This window comes from Centropristis striata, chromosome 16 (genome assembly GCF_030273125.1).
Source record: "Centropristis striata isolate RG_2023a ecotype Rhode Island chromosome 16, C.striata_1.0, whole genome shotgun sequence".
Classification (NCBI taxonomy): Eukaryota; Metazoa; Chordata; class Actinopteri; order Perciformes; family Serranidae; genus Centropristis; species Centropristis striata.
In genome coordinates, this window is record NC_081532.1 from 24,935,562 (window position 1) to 24,950,641 (window position 15,080).

Genomic DNA, 15,080 nt, shown 5'->3' on the forward strand with positions numbered 1-15,080 from the left:
CCTGGTTTGCCTCCCTGCTCAGACCCGGAGGTTGCCGCCTGGTTCAGCCGGGAAATGTTCTCACCTCATAGTCTGTAGCCAGCAGCAGTGCTTCTCCACAAACTAACAACAAGACATTGATTTTATTCTGCAGCCAAGTCAATGCTGTCCTTTAGCCTTTTGTTCAGTTTTTTAATGTTAATAAAATAAACTTTATTTGAGTTTATTGCAATAAGTTTGTGTGTCAGTAAGGGACTGTAGTTTTACTGTATACAATGATTTAGGACCCTAACCATCACTAACCTATAACTTAGCCATATTGCATGTGCCATAACCATTATCTTTCCTTGCCTTAACAGATATTGTTGAGGTAAGAATATTAAAAATGTTGGTATTAGATGTTAAAAACAAGAGTGTAATCTTGTGTTTTGCAGAACCACACTATTAGTGTTCTTGACTTGCAATAGAGTGGAAAGGAGTAAATGTCTCAGGATGCTTTTTCTGAACTTTGGAGGAGTGAGAGTGCTCTTCTCAGGGTTACAAATGGTCTCCTGATGAAAGCAGATTAGAGCTGAAAGTGCTCTGCATTAGTGCTGCCTGCTTGGCTCATGTGTAGTTGTCAACACTGTTGTGTGTTATGTATGTGTGTGCACTTGTAGGACAAAAGGTGAAGGTATTGATGGGAAGTGAGAAGGCATGAGAGCTAAAGTACCTAGGTCAGCTATTCACGATCTATAGATTGTAACTTAATCCTTGGTTAAACACACACACACACACATATACACACACACACACACGCGCACACACACACACACACACACATACATCCTTGTACTTGTATCTTTGTGAGGGCCCACATTGGAATCGTGAATACCCTAGCCCCTTACCCTAACCCTTAACCTAAACCCAACCCAAATTGCTCCCGATGCTGCGTTCATCGGTGTGTGAATGAATTCCCAATGGTGGCAGGTGGCACCGTTAAGGGCAGCCTCTGCCACCAGTATGAATGTGTGTATGAATGGGTGAATGGGTGTAGGGTGTAGTGTAAAGCGCTTTGGATAAAAGCACTATATAAGTGCACCCCATTTACCATTTAACCCTAACATAAACCTAATTGTAACCTTAACCCTAAAACAAAGTCTGCACTCTCAAACAAGCCTTTGAAGAAGTGAGGACCGGCCGAAATGTCTTCACTTCACAAAAATGTCCTCACTCTGTTGGTTAAAAACGTGTTCCGGTCCTCCCTATGTGGGAAGAACAAGAACACACACAAAAACATTGCCCTCAGATGTGGTGCTCAGACCACCACATATGCCTTTCCTCCATAAATGTTCCACGCGCCATTTTCCAAGACCTACCGTCCATTTACTACTGGTAATCCCTCACTCCTACAGCAGGCCACTTGCCCTTCACACAGATCTACAGCAGTCCTCTGACATATGAGTACTCTGTCAGGAGAGCTGGCTGCATGCCTGAGGGATGAAGGGGTTTCATTTGCACTAAATCCAATTCCACTTGACAATGGCAAGATGAGTTATACATCACTGAAGGAGGCTGAGGGTTGAGCAAACACTGTTGGCAATGACCTCAGAGGTCATTTATCAGGATCTCAATGACTGCAGTGCAAGTGAGAGCTTCCCCAGAGCTGCTCTCTCAACAATAGCTCTTTGTTGAATGGGAGACGCTGATGTCATGGCAGTATATTTCCGGAGAACAGGAACTCCCAAGGGAGGTCCCAGTAATGTAGCAAGGAGTTCTATCTTTAGCTGTGAGTTTTTTGTGGACATTTCTGCCTGAGATAAAGTTTCAACTCTGTGTTTGCATGACTTTGACCAGTTGATGTACAGTAGTGTTTTTAGTATATTTTTTATTGCTACATGGCAAACAAGGTACCAGTAGGTGCAGTAGATTCTCAGAAAACCAACAAGACCTTCTAACTGTCACAGCACTTCCAGGTAACTCCAGACTGTCTTTGATCATCCTGGAGCTGATCATTGGCTGAGCCTTTGACATTCTGATTATTCTTCCATCCATTTTGATGGTTGTCTTCCGTTTTCTGCCACGTGTCTCTGGTTTTACTCTCCATTTTAAAGCATTGGAGATCATTTTAGCTGAACAGCCTATAATTGTTTGCACCTCTTTATAAGTTTTCCCCTCTCCAATCAACTTTTTAATCAAAGTACGCTGTTCTTCTGAAAAATGTCTTGAACGACCCATTTTCCTCAGGCTTTCAAAGGGAAATGCATGTTCAACAAGTGCTGCTTCATCCTTAAGTAGAGGCCACCTGATTCACACCTGTTTTTTCACTAAATTGATGACCTCACTGATTGAATGCCACACTGCTATTTTTTTGAACACACCCCTTTCAACTTATTGCCCAATGTCACAGCCTTAAGAGCTGCATATCACCAATGCTGGGTCTCAATTCTGAGAATCTACTGCACCTACTGGTACCTTGTTTGCCATGTAGCAATAAAAAAATGTACTAAAAATATTAAATATAAATAATAAAAATAATAACTGGATTAATCTGGTTAGTCACATTGGACTGCTATTTTTTTACACTACTGTAAGTAGCATGCTCCAGCTTTATCAGAACATTCTTTTAGGGGTCATGACTTTCAACTTTCAAGCCACGCTGCTCCAGGTATTGCATGGTTGGTTAGTCTATCCACCTCTCTGGTCGAGACTGAAATATCTCACAGTTCTGTGGATACGCATTGCTTTGCTTCTCCTGATGACTTCCATGTTAGCCACCTGTCAATCAAAGGTAGCCACGCCCCAAATCATATGATTCTTTCTCTTCTATTTTCTTCTAAATGGGACCATTATTAACACAATTAACGTCATATTGTCTTGAAGAAGATCCTTTACTAGCAATTGAGACCAGAGTGTTCTGATAATTTTTCTGAGGTAATAAATCAGGTGAGAAGTTTTCTCATTTTGTATTGAGATTGACAGGACCAGAACTTCTGCAACCACGGTCAGCGCCCCCTGTTGGGTTTTTGGTAGAATGCAGGCTGAAGGCACTCACAAGGCCTCAGTGCTCACTTTCATTAATGCTAACTGTGCTGTGATTCCATGCATTCAGAAATAGGAATATATGGAAATCAGTTGTCATAAATGATTAAAAATGTTTTTTGGTCTGTAGCTCGCTGTTCTATATGTATTTCATAAATGCGCCCACACACACGCACGCACACACGCACACACACACACACACACACACACACACACAGTATATATAAGCACTACTCAGTATACCCCAAAGACACCATCAGATGAAAATAAGACATAATCAGGGCAGGGGAGAAGGCAGGAAAGGGTGGAGGAAAGTAGGCCATAGCAGTACACTGGACTACACCTACACATATATACACACACACACACTCAAACACACACACACACACACAAACACGTACACACACACACATATAGAAGAGTGTAATTGGTGAATTATTAGTGTTTGTTAATTAATATGTGTGTGTAGCAGCAGCTCTGGGGGAAGGTCCCTGTCTGGTCTTGGACTCTGCTGCTTCTGTGATGAATAATTCACTCCTGGATGTTTCTACTCTGGGCTGCACAGTGTGTGTGTGTGTGTGTGTGTGTGTGTGTGTGCCTGTGGCTACCTTTGTCTCTGGCTGTCTCAGGGGTTTGTGTGGCCTTAGATGTGTGTGTTTGATTGATGGTTGTGCCGGGTTGAATGTAGGCTAACGGAGCAACTGGCTGATGAGGGGAAAGTGCTGAGCTGCATTATGGGAAATACTGGCAGTGCCACTTGGACAGGAGGGAACTCCTGCTGCTCTGCTTCGAGGGGTTGTGCCTGTTGATTGTGATTTTGCTGTGTTTGGACATTGCCAACCATATTGGAACAGCCTGCTCTGTGCTGTGGTGTGTGTAGCTGTTGGTTTAGGTATAACTCAATCCATATTTAACCATTTTCCAACTGTTTTGACTGGGTCAGTGGGTCGGTGTCAAATTTTCATCACCGTTTTATGGTATCAATCATAGTGATAACGAGGGATGTCCCGATCCGATGGTTTCAGACTCGATCGGAATCAGACATTATGTCGCGATCAGAGATCGGATTTATGTATATTCAGCATGATATCATTTTACTGCAGGCTGCATGTCAATAAGCGAAGCAGAAGTTCACACACTCAAACCTAGGTGGCGCTAATGCAACTTAAAGTTGGTGCAGCCTCCATTACAAGAAGAAGAGAAGAAGAAGAAAAAAAACAACAACACGGCATCAGTTTAAACTGAGTATGTCTGCAGTCTGGAAGTATTTTAAAGTGAACGAAAATAATACAAACTGTAAACTGGGAATTTCAAGCGGTGGCAAGGAAAAGGCTGCATTCAGTACAACAAACATGATACATCATCTCAAAAACAAACACCCGGAAGTATCGGATCGGGACTCGGTATCGGCAGATACTCAAAATCAAATGACTCGGAGTCGAACTCGGGGGCAAAAAAACCTGATGGGGACATCCCTAGTGATAACACAACTCAGATTGATGCTGCATTTTGTTTTCTGGGATTGTCGTCCTAAAAATTGTTTTGAAACATGCAAATAATATCTGTTTCTATTAGCACATTCACATCCAAGAGTTAAACTAATATGAACCAAGGTTATTATAGTTAACAAAAACTAACGAAATAAGGAAAATTAGAATTGAAAAAGCATTTTCCTTAACTGAAATAAAAATAAAAACTAGAGTAATTTAAAAAAAACGATAACTAACTGAAACTGTATTTTGTGGTTACAAAACCAAAATTATAGTGAAAATGTCCTTCGTTTTCGTCTTTGTCAACTTTTTTCATACGTAAACCTTTTTGGTTGATATGAAATCTATTTCATCTATCTGGTTTTATGACTTAATAAACTTATTGGGGCTTAGATGGATCAGACAAAGGAAATTATCTCGCACCAAAAACTCACACTAAAACTAGTAAAAAACTAAGCATTTTCCAAAAAATAAAAACTAATTAAAACTTAATTTTTAATTAAACTAATAGCAAACTCACTCTAAAAACGAATTAAAACTAACTGAATTTGAAAACAAAAAATCACAACGAAATTAAAACTAAAACTAATGAAAAACTATTATAACCTTGATGTGAACTCTGAATTGTGAGTCAGCTGGAGCTAATTGAAAATTACACAGTTACATCAATAGCATCCTTGAATTTGTCCCTTGTGTGGAAGTCAATAGAAATGAGTGGGACACAAAGTGAATATTCCTTGGACGATAATGTTATATGGATACACCTAAACTTAAAATGTAAAACTTTGTATTACATCTGATTTCTGTTCAGAATAAAGTGAAGGCTATTGGTCTCTGGAGAGATAACCTTACTTGGTTTGTTACCTCTCCGATACAAATATAGCTGCAGGAAGCTGTTATGAATCAGTCCAGCTCAAAATTACAATTTAACCTTTTTGTGCAAAAAAAGGCATTGGACACGATGGCTAATGTAAATCAAGTTCTAATTCAAATGGGTTTATTTAACAACAGTCCCTTCAATTAACTTGACGTTTCACACGTCAAGGCAGTAAATAAATATACAATAAAACTTAAAGTACACTGTAAAAAAAGTCTGTAGATTTTAAGGTGAAAAACTGCTAAACCATGACAGTAAAAGACCGTAAAATGATAAATGCAGGGTTCGTATGGCCCGGGTGCTTGAAATCCTTGAAAATCCTTGAATTTTAATGTTGAATTTCAAGGTTTGAAAAGTTTGAAAACGACCCATTTTCCTCAGGCTTTCAAAGAGAAATGCATGTTCAACAAGTGCTGCTTCATCCTTAAATAGAGGCCACCTGATTCACAACTGTTTTTTCACTAAATTGATGACCTCACTGATTGAATGCCACACTGCTATTTTTTTGAACACACCCCTTTCAACTAATTGCCCAATTGCACAGCCTTAAGAGTGTGCGTATCACGAATGCTGGGTCTTGTTGGTTTTCTGAGGTTTGCCATGTAGCAATAAAAAATATACTAAAAACCTGGATTCATCTGGTTAGTCACATTGGACTGCTATTATTGTGAACAAAGGTTGCAAATATAACATATTATAACATTGTCTCCAGTTTTACTTGGTATATCATCATCAAACTGAAACTGGCCTCATGGAGTTTACAGCCAGAACTTTAGAGGTAAATTTACAGTAGGGCTCCACGTTGCTTTGTTTTCTAGTCTGGACGTGATGAAGAAGTCTGGATTTGGAGCTTTTGGAGACTCCAGATCAGACCTGGGCATTGGGCGGCCCGCGGGCCACATCTGGCCCGTTGGCTGTCCTTGTCCGGCCCGCGTGAGGTTACCCAGAAATTAGAAATCAATATAACCTCAGTGCTTTTATTTTGAAAAAAAATAGCAAACATTAGCATTAGCACTAGAGCTAACAAGCACTTTTACTATAGTTAAGACAACAAATAAAGCCACTAATATATATATATGTGTACAGAAGAAAATAAACTTTAACAAACCTTGTCCCTGTCAGCCGCCACTATAGAAGCCTTTTAGATACTTTATATATACTTTATATGAATTAATTATTTCCTGTCACTACCTTTCAAAATGAAAGCACCCGTTTCACACTGGATGGCACCTTTTCAAAATAAAAGCATCACAACATTGTTAAACACCTTGAAAATGTACAAACATGAAAAACACGCTATATAATACAAAAACACCAATAGGAAGCTTACTAAAGGTCATTTACAGTTGTGTTTAAAATAAATGGAAAAGTGATATTGTGATTGGAGTATTTACTACTTTTTACTGCTATATTTGATTTCCTCCACATTAACAGTCTTATCATAACATGTATTCCTATCAGTAGCAGCTCAAAACCAGATAATTTACTGTATTTTATAAAGCGATTACATTAATACTGAGCAGAATTTAGTTCAGAGTTTTGGTCCGGCCCCTGCAACCTTCATGGTATTGGTCATGTGGCCCCTTGGGAAAATTAATTGCCCACCCCTGCTCCAGAGGGTTAACATTACTTTATTACCAGAGAATGTCTTTCTTTCACTCGGTTTGTTAAAAAGGTTATATGACTCACCAAATACACTTTGACAGCTGTGACTGTACCTTGGCAGCCACATTAGACATTCACATACGTATATAGAGAACACATCCCCACTGTATGTAGCTTACAGTATTCTATGTTTTAAAACACACACTGTATTTCAGCAGCTACAGATGGAAAAGTTATCTATGTTTTCTCCCCTCCTCCTCCTCCTCAATTGTAATTTTACAGTTTGGGGATTATGGATATCAGTCAGCTGCCTGTCAGCCCAGTCTGCTGCTGAAACATCCCAACCTCTCCTCACACATATTAATGCACAGCCCAGACAAGATGATGAAACCACTGGCAATGCCTTGTTTACCAAAGCCCCTCAACCGTCTCTGAACAATTTACCCAGTGCGATAGTGGTGGTGGTGGTGGTGGGGAGGAGCAAAACATGGAGAAGCACAGCTTTATACGTCAAAGACGAGGCTACTTTAAAGTGCAAAAACAGGGAAATGTTTATGCAATATTTCAAAATAATTTCTGTATTTTGTTGTACTTGTGTATTAAATAGTGACTTCAGAGCTACCTCTGACTCACATCTCAAATGCTCACAGCTCTGTTCCACTGCATATTACGTTATTGGCTTATGTTAAAGCAATAACTCTCATGTTTATAATGCCCAGAAATCAATATCTGACCTGCTTCCAATGACTGAACTGCTCTGTGTTCCTACCTCCTACTGATAGGGATGATGGTCTGAAGATATAGAGCTACAGCCTAGGGCTGGGCGATATGGACCAAAAGTCATACCCCGATATATTCAGGCTGAATATCGATATATGATATATATCCTGATATTTTTATCCCAAAGTGAGGGCAAATGTTCAGTCAAAGTCAAAGCCAAATCTGACATGTCACAAGTAGTTTTATTGAAACTGTGTATTTAAGTGAACATAAATACTGTATAACAATAGGAGAACCTTTTTTTTTAATTAAATCAAAGCTCCATAAAGTGCACATTTTAATAAAAAAATGAATGTTTCCAAAATGAATATATGAGAAAACAATGACGAACATTACAAAATAACTGAATATGACAAACCCTAGTAAGGGCAGCATTTATATATAAAGACAGGAAAAAAATTTAACTATATCGATATATGCTATATGGTCTAATTCCATATCACATTAAAAAATATTTATTTATATTTATATTGATATATTGCCCAGCCCTACTACAGCCCACATTTCAGATTTGAATCTTCATGAAGCATTGAATAGTTAGAACTTATTTGACAAATTTAAATACAACATCTTTTTGAATTATCATATACTAATACAGCTATTCTCAACCTTGGGGTCGGGACCCCAATTGGGGTCGCGAGATGATTTCTGGGGGTCGCCAAATCATTTTGGAAGTCAGCTCTGTCTCCACTGTGTTAAAATGTTCATGGGTTAATGTGTTTTTGGTCACTTAATGTCTTTTTTTGTCATTTTGTGTTTGTTTTTGGTCATTTTGTGTCTTTTTTTGGTCATTTTGTGTCTTTTTTGGTCATCTTGTTTCTTTTTTGGGTGATCCGAACTGTGCATGTGAGATTCTGTTCAGTGAGTGGGGGTCGCGGACAACATGCATGTTAAATTGGAGGTCGCGACTCAAAAAGGTTGAGAACTACTGTACTAATATACTCTATATGTTATACTTGTTCATTATCATTACTCATTACAATATTTTGCTTACAAAATTCATATTTTCAGGCCATATGATTGTAATACATAAAGAAGTAATGAAACAATAACAAACAAATAACATTTTGCTTAAGAAAATCTTTAAATCTGCTCCTTCTATCGTCTTCCTCTCCACATTAATTTTCACTACAGGATGTTGATTATAACCCCTGAATCTCCCTCTATAATCTCTGTTTGTCTTATCTTATTTTATCAGTTCAGATAAATTAACTGAATTCTTAATGGTTATCTTTTCCGATTTGTGCATTTCCTTAATCATCTCCTTCCATTTTCCTATTTGTGGTGCAATTGGTTTCAGCTACTTTATTCACTGGAGCGCTAACACTTGTTAGCAGTTTGGTGCGAGAGGATTGGAGGTGTGTTTGTTCAGAGACTGAGCGGTGCAGTGGAGTGTTACATCCGCAGTTTTGCCTTTTTCGGTCCAATACTGCCATAGAATGACTCAGGAGAACAATATGAGCATATGGTTAGCAGCACTGTACACACACTCTCACCAGCTTTGCTTGAATAGCCAGTGGTTTAAATGTTCCTAATTTATTGAGCGTAACATTTGCTATATATATGTATCATTAATAATTAGTAGTATTTCTTATGTCCTTCCATGTGTTTAGTGATATATTTATATAAGGTTATCCTTAAGCTGATACAACTGACCAAGTATGTAGTATTTAGTATTGGATATTAGGGCTGGGCGATATGGACCAAAAGTTATATCCTGATATATTTAAGCTGAATATCGATACACGATATATATCCCCATATTTTTATCGCAAAGTGAGAGCAAATGTTCAGTCAAAGTTGAAGAAAAATATGACATGTCACAAGTAGTTTTAATGAAGCCGTTTATATAAGTGACCATAAATACTGTATAACAACAGGAGTACTTTTAAAAAAAATCAAAGTTCCATAAAGTGCACATTTAAATTAAAAAAATGATACATATTAAATTCATCCACCTACATTTCATTTTATTTTATATTTTTTTTATATATTAGTGGACTTATACATATAATTACTTCATTTTAAAAACATCTAATTTTTTTTTTTCTTTACCATTTCTACATTTACACATTTTTGTCAATATTGAGCAGAACATATTCTAAATACAACCATTTTTTTTCTAAAGTTTTTTTTCTCATTGTAGTTCACATTTTTTTCCTGTATATAATCAGATTTGTATGGGACGAAAATTACTGGTTACACCAACTGACACTGGGTTAGATCACGTCATTGACCCATATGCGATTTGGCCTTATTCCATATCACATTTAAAAATATATCGATATATCTTTTACATCGATATATTGCCCAGCCCTTTTGGAAATTATTATTACATTATGATATCCAAGACGTTCACATTGTCCCCTTTTTATTTTTATTTGACAGTAAAACCAACTTTTTAAATGGTAAATGGACTGCACTAGTATATGGATTTTCTAGTCTTAGCGACCACTCAAAGCGCTTTAACACTACAGACGGCGCCCGTTCACCCATTCATTCACACCATACTGGTGGCCAAGGCGACTCTACATAGTGCCACCTGCCACCATTAGGAATTCATCACAGATGAACGGAGCATCGGGAGTATTTTGAGGCTCAGTATTTTGCCTAAGGATACATGTAGGCTGCCATGATCAGGGATCAAACTTCTGCCCTTCTGATCAGTGGGCGACCGCTCTACCAACTGAGCCACAGCCACTCCAAAACGTGAAATCTTAGCACAAGGACCACATTTTTCCACAGCTCACAGGCTCCCATCAGCACATGGAGTCCATTTGGTGAATGGTAAATGGACCTGCACTTATATAGCGCTTTTCTAGTCGCTTTGCATTTTACACTACAGTCTGCACTCATTCACCCGTTCACACACACATTCATACTGGTGGCAGAGGCTGCCCTAAACGGTGCCACCTGCCACCATTGGCAAAAAAAAAAAAAAAAAAAGGTCAGGGATCGAACCACCAACCCTCCGATCGGTGGGCAACCCGCTCTACCAACTGGGCCACATTTGTATTTTTTGTGGGTTTTTTGTGACAAAATGAGTTTGATCATTATTGATTGGACATTCTGATGAAGGCCATGAGATGTGGCTGAAACCACAGAAAAAAAATCTTGTAAGTGGACCTTGTGCTAAGTTTTTTGCAAAAATTATTTTGTTGGAATTTCGGAAAACAATAACAGAATATGGTCATATCATCCTGATACAATTACAATGAATTTTAAGTTGCTGATTTACAGTACAATCACATATAACTGTAATGTGGTGAGGTGCTGGATGTGTTTTTGTGGCTGATAGTGGATCAAATTAAATGGTCAGTGGGTCACCCAAAGCTGTAGTCACCTATGGTATGAGCACTCATCAGGATTATTGCCACATTTCCAGTGTATGATACGACAAGGCACCACTTTTGTGCTTTCCCATAAGCAAAAGTTATGGATAGTACCTGGCACCTGTGGGTTTTTTTTGCATCACTACTAAAAGGTGGAGTAAAAACGCTGATTGGTCAGATAGAATCTCTGTAAATTAGTTGTGGGACATCCTGCACCAAGCTATCATCAATGCAGAATGTCCTTTTTTTTATTTTTATTAATCCAACCCAGATTTTAAAAGATGCAAAAGACCCACAAAACTAAGCCATGATCAACTAACAAAAATATAGAAGATGATGTCATGGCAGTTTCATGCAGCGTTTTGTATGGAAAATCAGCACTATTTGCAATGGAAAAAGAAATAGAGAAAAGTAGCTCGTACTAAATGTCGAGACGAGCTGTATTATGCAGTGCACTGCAAAAAATGTGTGTCTAAAAACAAGATAAAAACACTAAATCTGAGGGAAATGATCTTGCTGCATGGACAGATAATTTCACTTGACAAGATTCTTAAATTAAGATAATAAATCTTGAAATAAGCATGTTGTACACTTAAAATAAGAAATTAACTCTTAAAAGAAGATAAATTAAAGCTTCAAGCAGGGATGAACTGGCCCGAGCAGAGTGACCTGATGATTATTAGTTTCTTACCAAGATAAAAAAAACTTTAGATTTAGAAGTGTTCGATCATTTATCTTGTTTTAAGAGTTAATTTCTTATTTTAAGTGTTCAACATGCTTATTTCTAGATTTAATAATCTTAATTTAAGAAATCTTGTCAAGGTAAATTATCTGTCCATCCAGCAAGATCATTTCCCTCAGATTTACTGTTTTTACCTTTTTTGCAGTGTGGAAATTCAGCATATGACTATTACAGTTAGGGCTGGGCACTTAACAGAGTACAGAAGAGTACAATACAATGAGAAATACAGTCGATGACTATAGAGACAAAGAACAATTGAATGCCTTTCACCCTTTCTTGTGGCTGAGGAGTGAACAGAGCAGTGGTAGGGAACAGTGTGCAGGCCTCATGGAAAGCAGCAGAGGTCTGATCCTGAAGGGTTCCTGAGGGACGCAGGAGACGACAATGTTGAGATGATTGGCCCGTGGGCCACAGGGAGAAAAGTCAGAACACTACTTCAGCAAGCCCTGACTTCTGGGCTCCGCCTATTCAAAAGCCATGAGTCAGCAGAAAGCAGCCCCTTTATGCCTGCTGACACACACACATGCACACACACACACACACACACACACACACACACACACACACACACAAACATAGCCCAGGGCTGATGAGACAGACAGACTGCATGCTCAGCTGTCTGTGTTGGAGGTTTTTGTACTACAGCATTGAAATTAAACACAATGGATAGAGCTGCCTGCAATCAATATGGAAGGCTGCTACATATCTGTATTGTAATAACCTTCAGTATATGTGTATTAACATGCATATTACTCTATACTATCTTATACTACTTTATAATATCTTATATGTATATAAGATATTATAAAGTAGTATAAGATATATATATATATATATATATATATATATATATATATATATATATATATATATATAAAGAGGTGTGAATCAGTAGAGGCCACACGATACGATTTTATCCCGATACTTGAGTCACGATACGATATTATATAATTTTTAAGCATTTTGCGATATAGTGAGTATTGCTATACAATATATTGCAATTTAACTGTTTCACTGCATTTTGTGTCCAGAGGTCACGGGACCAATGTGAAAATCATCATGAAACATGAAAAATAGCCTAACTTTGCTGTGTTTTTTTCCACACATTCCAGACACGATATGGTGACATGGTGCCTGTAGTTTCCTTAGGTCTTCTAGTTTCAATGATACAAGTATCTCCAGTATATTCCTTAAAGTAAGCCCGCTACGGCCTCCGGAATGGTGAAAATGGCGGGCCGTTGGAAAGCTATATATCGATACTTGGCGGCCATGAATCGATATAATATTGCCACGAAAAATATTGAGTTACGATATGTATCGTTCCCCCCCCCCCCACCCCTAATATATATGGTCAAGGCGCCGTAGGAGGCGCGTCAGGCATATTTGCCCAGCAGAACACCATACCTGTACAATCAATCAATATATATATATATATATATATATATATATACAAAACTTACATTTCATCACAACTCAGTACATCAGTACAATGACCCTGCCGTATCGAGCTCAGTACAGTCTTTCAAATGTCTGTGACTCACTAAAGTGTGTGGGTTTTGGTTTTATTTATTTTTTCTTCTAGCTTACTATCACATGACGTCACTTTGAGACACTGTGATCAATAAATAATCAATAAATATTGTCTTTTCTTTGACTAATTGGTTAATCATCTAATTGCCTTAGCTCTTAGGGGCGGCTGTGGCTCAGTTGGTAGAGCGGGTTGCCCACCGATTGGAGGGTTGGTGGTTCAATTCCTGACCATGGCAGCCTAAATGTAGAAGTATCTTTGAGCAAGATACTGAACCCCAAATTGCTCCTGATGCATAGACTGTATATAAATAATGGACGTAATCACCGTGACGTCACCCATTGGTTTGTGGCCCGTTGGAAGCCTCGAGTTCAGCGTTATACTCGTCGCCATCTTGTTTCTGATACGGGGAGCAGACCATATCTGGACTGTGGAGGAGGAGAGGGATCTGATCACTGACTACAGCCTCTCTACACCTCAACCTGACTGAGAGAAGCTGCTGCTAATTTTTGTTAACATTAACTGGGATGTTAGTTTTGGCTAGCAAAAAACTAAAACAAAATGTTTGTTACTGACCTCAGAAAACTGAGCAGCGACTCCTTGGAGTGTCTGTTAGTCCAACCAAACGCTGAACAAGACATTTTTACTGAACAAAACGTTCAAATAATGTCATTTTTCACGTCATTAAGTGAAAATACAGTGAAAGGGTCAAAGTTATGAGACCAAATCGGTAAACGTCCTCTTTTCTATCAATATAACGTTATATATAACTTTATTGACACGTTGCCGTGGATACGCATTGTTCTGCTTCTCTCCTGGTGATGGCTCGCCTTGTTAGTGACCTGTCAATCAAAGCTAGAAACGCCCCAAATCATATGATTCTTTATCTTCTATTTTCTTCTAAATGGGGCCATTATTAGAACTATTGACATCAAATTGTCTTGAAGAAGATTTTTTACTAGCGATTGAGACCATAATGTTGTCCCTGAAAATTTTTTTGGAGGTAATAAATCAAGTGAGAAGTTTTCAAATTTAGCACTGAAATGAATGAGCAGATTTCTTTTGCAGCCAAACTTAGCGCCCCCTACTGGAATTTTTCGGTGAATTGCAGGCTTTATGCACTTCCTGGTGGCCTCCATGCTCAGACACGGAGATTGCCGCCTGTCCTGATGCTGTGTTCATCGGTGTGTGAATGAATTCCCAATGGTGGCAGGTGGCACCGTTTAGGGTAGCCTCTGCCACCAGTATGAATGTGTGTGTGAACGGGTGAATGAGTCAGTCTGTAGTGTAAAGAGCTTTGAGTGGTTGCAAAGCGACTAGAAAATCGCATTTACCATTTACTCTTTAGTGTAATGTAGTACAATACATGGTTCAGTAGTCACGTAATGTCAGAGATGAGCATGTTCCACTTTTTGATAACTTTGCTATATTTGTACATATAAATGGTGTTACTGGCTCATTTGAAAGGAAGACTTAGTATGCTACCTTATTTGCTAATGCTTCATAATCTTCAAGCTCAAACGATTTAACAACTAGATCTATATTCCCTAAACATCAAATTGAAATAGAACATTGCAAATGTATAATCTTTTACCTGTCTCCATAGGGTCCTTTAATATTTCACCATTTTCCCAAATGCACTCATTCATTTTTGGCTGTATGTATCATCGTTGGCAGTGTGGGATTATCAGTAGTCTGGCTTTGGTAAATCTGAAATAGGGCTGGG

At 38.4% G+C, this 15,080-nt stretch overlaps 1 protein-coding gene across 1 annotated transcript in view; it reads left to right on the forward strand.

Annotated features, from left to right (window-relative positions):
- bach2a (BTB and CNC homology 1, basic leucine zipper transcription factor 2a) overlaps window positions 1–15,080 on the forward strand; it is a 67,857-nt gene that overhangs the window by 28,834 nt on the left and 23,943 nt on the right.